Source organism: Frieseomelitta varia, unplaced genomic scaffold (assembly GCF_011392965.1).
Source record: "Frieseomelitta varia isolate USP_RPSP 00005682 unplaced genomic scaffold, Fvar_1.2 scaffold_976, whole genome shotgun sequence".
In the NCBI taxonomy this organism is placed as follows: Eukaryota; Metazoa; Arthropoda; class Insecta; order Hymenoptera; family Apidae; genus Frieseomelitta; species Frieseomelitta varia.
The window spans coordinates 333,225-343,410 of record NW_025110785.1 but is presented as its reverse complement, the minus strand read 5'-3'; the positions used below and the strand labels follow the sequence as shown (position 1 = coordinate 343,410).

General features: G+C 44.2%; 1 protein-coding gene across 5 annotated transcripts in view; it reads left to right on the top strand.

Moving 5' to 3' along the window:
- The first annotated feature begins 6,870 nt into the window (after window positions 1–6,870).
- Window positions 6,871–10,186, top strand: part of LOC122538240 (titin-like) — a 57,339-nt gene continuing 54,023 nt past the window's right edge. For 4 of the 5 annotated variants that reach the window (XM_043672146.1, XM_043672147.1, XM_043672148.1 and 1 more), the window contains exon 1: window positions 6,871–7,439. The gene's annotated coding sequence lies outside the window, so the exon portion shown is untranslated. The remainder of the gene's footprint in view (window positions 7,440–10,186) is intronic. The other variant, XM_043672150.1, reaches the window with a different exon arrangement.

The following is a 10,186-nucleotide window of genomic DNA, read 5'->3' as shown; positions in this document are numbered from 1 at the left end:
AAAAAGGGAGAAACAACTCTACGAGAATAGGATAACAATTTTCAGCTGTTCAGCTTCCTCGGAAGAGTTTTTTTTTTTTTTTTTTTTTTGCCCGAATATTTCGTTGTTTCTTTCGCTTATGTACGTGCCCCTCATTTATTTGTACGGTTATTTGCGATTTACGGTGTAACGAACACAGCTGGAGAATATAGTCACGGCTGTTATTAGATCGCGACGATGGACTTAATTACACGACTAGTGAGAAAGTTCTCAGAATTTATTGATTTAATCAGCATAGAGAGATTGGGAGACGCGGTGGCTTCGTTTGTTTGACCCGGCTGTACAAAATAAACGATTCAATGAAATCGCGGAAGATCTTTCTTTCTCTAGGCGTGAACCTGCGGTATTCGCGGTATTCGTTCGAAAATAAACGTGGTAATTGCTGGGATGGGAGAGCACTCTCGGTAATGGCGCTGTCTTCTTCACGCTCAAGTTTTCTGTAATTGAGAATGATCGGGAAGAGCTGGAGCTTTTTCTACCGATCTACTAAGCCACAGCTCATTCGTCTCGCTAATAAATACAAATGAAATTTCCAGCCATAAACCAGGCAGAACACAAAGTCGAGATACGAATATTCATAGATTGTCAACATTGTCGAAATATATAAGAGAAATGAATAATTAGAGAGTGCAAGCAGTGTATTTGCGAATTTGTCATCCGAGATTGAGAAATTTCTTACAACTTGGAAGAAGAAATGTGATAAAAAATTAAAAAAAAAAAAATAAATAAAGAGAAAGATGAATAATAATAATAATAATAATAATAAAGTATGATATGCAACAAACGAAGGTTCACATACAATGAGAGAACTGTAACTGTATAAATTCTCATTTTGTACGAATTCTCAACTTCACTAATCAGAGATGAATACATCATTAAATTCAACAGAGCTCAACAAACGAACCTTTCAAAAATAACGTTCATAATTGTTAGTTTCCTTTAAAATTCAACTTATGGAGTCGACCTGACATTAAACTGAAACGTTTAAGGAAGTTATTGTTTCTTCCGAGGCCGAAACGTGCTCCGAAACTTTGACGAGCGTTTTTGAGACGAATTCAACCGGTGAATTGGAGCAATTGCGGCAACTTTCATCTTTCGCGGATGAATCATCATCGACGATGCAATACGTCCAAAGTGTAAAAGCGTGTATTCGCCTTTATCTGTAATAAAATCGATGCCGGGCATAATTACACTCCCCGGGCGTGATGTTCTTTTGTAGGGCGGTCAGAGAGAGAGAGAGAGAGAGAGAGAAAGAGAGATGGTTTCCCAGCGCGATGCCTCGAGTTCGTTGCCGGCGATGTCGGATCGATATTTCATCGAATAACAGTAAACGATGTTTCGTCGCTATGGAACGCAGCCGGCAGGCGGTGGAAACGTCGCAAGGTCGGTCGTCGACATTCCGTCGATCTCGCTGGTTCACGTGCAAAGGAGGAAAGATCGCTGCGGGAAAAGTGGCGTACACGAGAGCCTGCACTTGCACTTGCACTTGCGCTTGTTTCGATCACGCTTACGCCCACGCATTTCGGTTAAGTCGTCACGTTAGAGCCGTGTTACGTCAACAATTTATTGTACGTTGACTGGTAAAACTCGAGATTAGATCTCACGTGTGGATTGCACGGCTGTTGGAGGAAATTTTATTTCACCTACCCCCTTAGAATTTTCCTAATCTCGTAAAATTTTATTTTACTTCAAATTTCAAAAATTATCAATTTCGTGATATTTGTAGAAACAAGTCTTATTGCAGGAGTCAGATGTTTAATAATAGTTAATAAGGGTAATTATCTAGTGAAATTCGCAGATTTTTGCACCTTGAAACTCGCTTGATAATGAGAATTTTTAATGCCTATTTACGCGTGCTCAATTGGAATTTTTTTTTTTCCGTAAATAAAATTGCGACGATAAAGCGTGAACCTCCTTTTCAATAGTAGCAAAAAAACAGTGCAACTTTGAATTTGTGAACAAAAATTTCGATGTGGTTCTGAGAAGAAAAAAAAAAAAAAGAATTATCTCTAAATTGTCCTCTTACGCTTGATAAATGATTCCATAAAGTGATAGCATGTTGATAATACTAAATTACGACAAATTATATATACAGATTATAGAAAATTGCAGCGAATTATGGTAATTCAAAAAAAGTGTTCTTTCATTTGAAATTTCCTCGACGCCCGATGATAAATGAACCGTTTCATGAAATAACAACGAGATAGTAATATTTTATATCGAGATCACAGATAAAAATTCCAGCGACGAACGATCGATGTAAGTATTCAATTACCGTGAAGAATATCTTCCTACATTGCGTACTTCCTCGACTCCTATGCCAGTAATTCTTCGATTAATATTGGGAATCGCTTAACAGTATAAAGACGTTTTCTTCACGGCGTAATTATTTCCTACGAAGATTACGAAGGCAGGGCTCTTCCTTTCTACAATATTATTCGATAAAACAACAGAGAACAATAGAACATTCCATCGCGAACTTCATACATCGAGCCGTGTAATCAGATGAAGCAACCCTTTGTGCAATAAACTCCACGCGAACTCGCACGAGTTCGACCACGATGAAAAAAATCGACGAATTAAATGCCCCGAGCTGACCAACCTACGCCAACGTGCTCAAAAATTCACGATCAACGTATGTACGAGATCAACATTACTGCCAACATCTTCGGCACGTATCAGCATTGATACTATCTACATTTTCAATATTCAACTCTGCTGCGTTCTTTCACTCGTTCTCGACATTTCAGTACATGATATTTTTCTGCCTTTCGTAGCAATAGCTCTTTGTGTCGTTCCTTGTTGAAAATATTTGAATGTACTTTCGGAACCAAGATTAAATTACGAAAATCCGAGGATCGTAACAAGATTTAACTGTTATCCTCTCTCTCTCTGTCTCTCTCTCTTTCTTTATCTCTCTGTATCGAAAGTCGAAGTAAAGTGACAGATAGACAGTCGAACCGATCCGGTTGAAAGTCACCCAGAAAACCAATCGATCGTGAACTTGCCGCAAGGTCGGGGTCATCGAAGGTCCGGCCTTGGCCTGCGGAAGAGTCACGTAACGACAGGCTGACCGTGGCAGTGGAGGAAGGAAGCAGTGACGACGACCTCGCCGAGTCAGACACGAGGGGAGAAAGTGTAACCGATCCCAAGAGCTCGAAATCGAAAGTAATTTCCTCCATCCCGCTCTTTCTCTCCTTTCTCTCCGGTTCCACGGTGCCCGCGACGATGATTCTTTCTCCCAGGCCCGTGGATTCAGGTCAAGTTCACCGACTGTCTGTCCCGGCCTGCCTGTCCTCTCTCCTCTCGCTCTCTCATCTCGCTTTCTCGCGACGTTTTTCCACCGATACCACCGGCCCGATCCTCTCATTTTTCCATTCCGCTTTCTATCGGGAGATCGATTCGATCGAGCATTTGCATACTTTGGTTGGATGTTTTGTTGGTCCATACGATTATAAGACGATAATGATAGTTATGTGCCTCTGCTTTGATGAAACTGTACGATTCGCAATGTTTCTATCTCTCGTTTAAAATGCTCCTACAACCATTTAAGACTGGACAGAAAGATTATGAATGAATTATGTTGCAATTTCACACGACGAAGGAAAATACTTGCAACGTTAATAAGATAATAATAAAATTATTCGTGAAACCCGCGATTTCGAATGCAACGATAATCATAAAAATCCAATAATTGCCCAATCAATTTAAAACTTTATTGAGAAAAGAAAGAAATGCACCTGTACCATTTCTCAGCCGAGCGGCAAATAGCTTACAATTTCTCTTACGAAATCGTTAGAACGTTGATCTAACGCGAATGCGGCGCGTTCGCTCGGCGATTTCACTGGTTACACGAGCCACGAGCCACGGCCGCGTTTATTACGTCAGTGTCAATGGCACGACGGAGACGAAGACTCGCGAGCACAGGTAAGAGTCCGCGGTTCGCTGAACCGAATTTCCCTCCGGTGGTTGCCGAAGGAATGCAAAGCTAGGTGAACCCGACTGGAAACGTCGTGTCTCGGGTGTCCCAAACGTGCTCCAGAGGGGGCCAACGATTGCTTTACGGCGCGGCGGCTCCTATACTGACCGGAATCAACTTCCTCGCGTCGCGAATATATTAGGGGACACGCGTCTATCTATGTACGTAGCGCTTTTCGACACTCACGCTCTCGGACTCTTTCTGAACGAGACGAAAACTCATCCACAAAGCGATCTACTTTTACACCAATTCTCCAATTTATTTCTCTCAGTATGTCGAGAAGCTTCGAATTTTAATACTTGCGTAGAATTTATGATGCATAGGTATGTTCTTTGCACGTCTAATTATTGTTCTGCCATTCGAAAGGTTCAAATTTTCATACTTGAGTAGAATTTACGTAGATATGTGCTTTGTATATCCAGTTGTTGTTCTGTTATTCAAAAGGTTCAAATTTTGATACTTGGGTAGAATTAACGTAGATGTATATATATCCAATATAATATTGTACGATATAAAATATTGTTTATATATCCAATATTTATATAATCCAATTATTGTTCTGTCATTCAAAAGGTTCAAATTTTATGATATTTGGGTAGAATTAACGTAGATATATATATATCCAATATAATATTGTACAATATAAAGTATTGTTTATATATCCAATTATTGTTCTTTGATACTTGCGTAGAATTAACGTAGGATGTATATATATCCAATATAATATTGTACAATATAAAATATTGTTTATATATCCAATATTTATATATCCAATATACCCTTTATATATCCAATTATTGTTCTGTCATTCAAAAGCTTAGAATTTTAATACTTGGATCGAACTTACGTTTCACGCATTTATCTAGAATACTCTGATTCTACGTTAGACGTTTCATACAGCTTTACATCCTCGAGTTTCGAACAAACGCGTGAAAACTCGCAATCGACTAATACCACTTTCTGTCGATGCAAGCGAGCAAACTTTAATGAAATTTCATCGGGATTCCATTTGTACGCTGGACCCTTCGGAAAGACCGAAAAGTAACAAGTGGGAACGGAAGTTGCGAAATTTCACGACCTCGTGGAACCCAAAGGGAAATCTGCGTCAGTGAGATCGTAAAGACCAGAAAGAAGTAGGAAAAAGTTTGGCGGCAAAGCAAATAAACAGAGGAGAAACTCCTCGATGGTTGCGGAGACGAATTCGCCGGAAGCTGGCCTTCGTAGTTCTTCTCGGAATAGTTTCCACCAGAAACTGAATTTAGAATCATCTGGTGAAGAGCGCCACGAGCTCTCTCGTGTGGTGACCGATAGTGAGTCAGCAGATTGTGGATCTAATGGCATTGACCACTCTGTTCGACAAATACATATCTCGAAACGAATTGCCGCGTACGGACCTTAACATAATTTCAACGTCGTCCTTATGTGCCGGATCTATGAGTCACACGGCGGTATATATCATAACGCGGTGCAATTAAGCATTCAAATATTTGAATTTCAGTCGAGTTGCCTTTCTGCATTCTGAATATCGGTCATGGACCCAGCTCTAGACGCAATGGTAACGATACCGGTTATCGTATTGTAACTTGTGACATAATTAACCACGTCGCCAATTTCGATCGAACCCATTCGTATCAACTTTTATTATTTGAACGAATTGTCGTGTATAGTTGTACCATAAGTTGTACTATACGTAGGGACAAAGAGACGGAAGAATTAGCCTCCTCCGGCATCTCGTTCCAATGAGATTGAATGTTCAAGAAAAATCAAAAGAAAAGAAAACTTCACGAATCATCAGCAGCATATCTCTCAGATTCCAAAAATCTCTCAATGACGAAGAAATACTATCGTATCGAAGGACAAGAAATTCTACAATTTTCACTAAAACAGTGCACTGCGTAGTCTAAAAGAAAATCACTTACGAGGGCCTCGTACTCGTTCTCGATCGCACGTTGCACGATGGTGATGAACCTCTGTACTCGAGGAATCATTCATATTGCGCCTTCTACGTGTATCTTCGATTCTTCAGCAGTGCGTTTGATAAGTCGAACAGTTCGAGCATCGTCGGAAGGACGAAGAAGAAGAAGAAGAAGAAGAAGAAGAAAAGAAAAAAAGAAAAGAAAAGACGAGAGACTCCCCGAATGAGAAATCAGACGCGCTCGGGACGACGTGCGGAGCGCGAATGCGCGACGGCAAGCGCGCACCGCGGCTCCTGCGTCTCTGCGCAGTGGCGTTCGCGCACTTGTACCGGCTCTGCTTGTGGTGGACTCTTCCTCGTCCTCTTCCTTGGCGGCGCGCCGCGACCCTCGAAAACTCGCTAGCGAGCAAGTCCAGCTACGCGGCGCGCCGGTGCACTGAAATCAACGCTGATTCTCACAACTCCGAAATGCACGGCGTTGCTCGAATGCGACGTCCACCCACTCCCCCGTTTTGCGAATTTGCTTGTGCGTACGCGTGTCAAGCTCGGATATGCAAACTCGGTGGTTAAATTACCACGGAGCGAAGCAGAAAGTGAGGGAGAGTGTTGGTGGAGAGAAGAGGACGAACGAGATGAGAGAAACGAAAGCGGTGAACCCGGGGGGACAGAGAAAGATGAAGAGAAACATTTGCAACGATGAAACCAAAAGAGAGAGAGAGAGAGAGAGAGAGAAGGGAGGGAAAGAAAGAAGAGAGAGTGGCGAGGACGATAGAGGAGAGAAGAGGAGAGGATGCTCCGGTGTAGCCGGCGGGCACACATCGGCTCCTCTCCCTCGCCAATCGGCGCGCGCGGCGTGGGGCGAGTTTGAGGTAGGGGGCCGCACGACGCACAGCGGTGGTGGCGGTGGCGTGCTGCGGCGGTGGCGGCGGCGGTGGCGGCGGCGCGGCTGCCAAGGTATTTAAGGTACCGTGAACCGGCGGCGCACGAGTAGTTCACTTCTGTTCGGTGCGGTGTCGCGGTGATTTTGAGGGGACAGAAGAGAAAGAAAGGGAGAAAGAGGAAACACATAGGGGTCCAGGGAGAAAACGGGAGAAAGAGAGAGAAAGAGAGAGAGAGAGAGAGAGAGAGAGAGAACGGCCGGGACTCGCACTTCCCAAGGGTGCGAGACACCAGCCAAAGAAATAATCACTTCGGTGTGTGTCTAACCTGGACCTTCGTTGAGAGAAAAAGAAAGAAAGAAAGAGAGAAAGAAAACGAAAATAAAAGAGAACGTTAAAGCCAACGTTTATAGTTTGCCGGCCCGCGTAGTTTTCTAGACCGCGAAACGGAACGTTTCATCATCCTTTCGAACAGTGAGACCGAAGAGGTTCGTCGACTTCAGTTCCAGAGGAAGATCTCGAAGCACGATTGCAACGAGTTACGAATTTTCGAATCGAGACCGGGAGAGCAACACGTCGCCGGACGGGATCACCGTGGTCGTCTGTCGTTGACGACCGTCCTGGATAGGTAAGTCTGAGAAAGAAAGAAAAAAAAAAGAAAAAAAAAAAAAGAAACAGTGTGGATTATGTATAGTGCGATGAAAATGCCGGAAAGGGTGGAAAAGGGTGGAACGTAATCCTGTGAGCGCGTACGCTCGCGAAACCGCCTCTCCTCGATCCTCGATGGTGATGTCAAGTGATCAAGATCAGTGATTCTGTTGCACTGTGCTCTCACTCGCGATCAAACGGACCGCATCTCCTTGTTGTTCCACTGCTCTTCTCGTCTTCATCTTTGACGTCGTCGTCGACGTTGTTCGAACGAGGAATTTACAAAACTGTGACCACGTATATGTGCCTCGATGCAGGAACACGTTGATCCCCCAAAGTGCTCTTTCAACCAAAGTACGTATTGCTATGTGCAATGGATAAAGAGAGGTTTTCGAATAGTCGAGGCTCTCGTTCGGCCGAGTACTCGTGAAATAATAATAATACTTGAACGTAAACGTGCAAAGTGATCCGATTAGCTTTCGAGCGCGATCGTTGTGAGTTCTCGGATCGATAGGACCCCGCGTCGAGTGTAAAATCTCGTAAAGCCGTATCAAAAAGTCGATCGTAAAATACACCTGTTACGTATCTCGCGTGAACACGAGAATTACGGACGAGCGGGTAACAGCGATAATGTCGATCACTTTACATCAAATTGACTTCGTTCTTTAATGAAAAAAGAAAGAGAGAAAGAGAGAGAGAGAGAGAGAGAGAGAAAACTACAAACAGAGAAATTTCAATCTCGCCTGGGGAAAACCGATTGGTTAAAGTGGTTTTTCCGCCGCGGGCGACTCACCGGCAACAAGTCGCGCGAGAATGGACCGGTTCGACTCCGGAACGGAGTCAAAGAGAGGCCCCCGGGCCTAAATAATTCAACGCGGCGGGTACAATAGGTATGCGTGTCGACCTGCAGCCGTCGAAGGCTAGTCCGTCGTGCACGAACAACACCTCGTACAATTAAGAAACCGTGTCTGAATACCGAGGCAAACACCGCCGATGACCGTGAATACCAAAGAAGCAAAATACCCGTAACATCCGTGTAAATCGTCGTTGATCGACGCTACGAAATTTCAGGATCGAAGGAAGTAAGAGTTATCGCAGAACGAAACGAGAAGGAACGAAATTCTTTCCCGGCTGGCTTATCGTTAAAAACTATTTCGCGATGAGTTCGTACGGGCGAACGAGCCGCCTCTCGATCCCTCTCGAGCGATCCTTCCGATCGTTCGGCTGGTCCGTGAACAAAAGGGGGAGAACGGTCGAAACGGTATCGATTTTTCCCCGTGGCGGGTCCGCCGTTACGGAATATAAAATAGGGTCCCGCGGAGGTGGAACGCGCGCCAGTATAATGAGTCAGAAGGAATTCCAAGGACCGGAATAATGGATCGTTCCCGTGAGCGACACGCCGGCCACAGACCGACAAAAATGTAAACTGGGAGAGAATCTATTGAGGCTCGCGCGCGGGCTCCTTTGTATCCCGTCGGCGTAAAGCGAACGGGGTTTCCATTCGAGTGGACGAGCCTTAAATTCCTTCGTTAAATCGGACTCTCGACGTCGCGACGCGAACGATGACGACGAGATGAAGACGAGACTCGGCAGCGGTACGATGTGGCACCGCTGCTGATTGTGAGAGCAAACACTAATCCCTCCTTCGCTTTTCAAATAATTGAGACGTTTTCTAGACATCGCCGCGTTCCGAACAATTTTTCGTTGCTGTAAAATTTCATCTTCGCCTGACGTATTATTGTTCGTACTGTTTAAAAAGCAGTTGCCCCCAAGGGGTTAATATTGTTACACGTTATTGCTGTTAAGCTTTGTAGTTTTCGGTCGCTCTAATCAGTGACTCGAGGCGTTTCGAACGAATGTTCTTCTGTTCCCTGAAATGAGAATAAAGAGAGCGAATTTGCCACGGTCGAGAAGTTACGTCGGAGGAGTTACGATTGCATTATGATCCGTGATCGGAACGTTGAGCGAGCGTGCACGCGCACGTAGCCGATCCGTGAATCATCTTTCTGCCAGGAAACGCGCGCTTTCTGATCAACGATTCACTCCTCTGCCTCTACCTGCTACGTAATAACAACAACGAGCGATTAATTATGCGACCGCGCGTTATCCGCTAATTATCGCCGACCGTGGAAGCCATCCACGGTGTGTTTCTACTTCACGCCGTGCTAGGAATCTTCGTGAGCTACCTATTCTCCATGAGAGTTCGATAACCGATGCTGCCTCCGTGAACTCTACGAACGAGCGAGCTTGGCACATTACTTCCCATGAGTTTGAAGTTTTTCATCCTGCCTTTTGATTTATGCATGAGGATCTTTCGAAGATCGGGCAGCTTCTGGCAACGCGATGCAAATAATTGATTTTTATGACCTTTGCGTTAGAAGTATAAAATTGTCGAATTTACGTAACCCATCTGCATTTATATTTGCAACGTACGCGTAGCAGCGGTGTTACACGCTTGGACGAACAAAGATTCATCGATACGAAATGAGACGTGAATCTACCAAGTCGCAACCCGAAACCTTCAAATCCCATCTCCAAGTGTTTGTCTCATTTCCCAGCTTCGTTCCTTGCGTGCATGAATCATTAGAGGGACAAGAACCGGTCGAATATCGTAGAACACCACCGATGCGAAATTGTAACGACGTCGCGTCGGTGGTTCTCCCCTCGGCTCTCGCACGAAAGCTTTGACTGCCAATTGAATTTCAATAGCTCACAATTTTTCCCAAA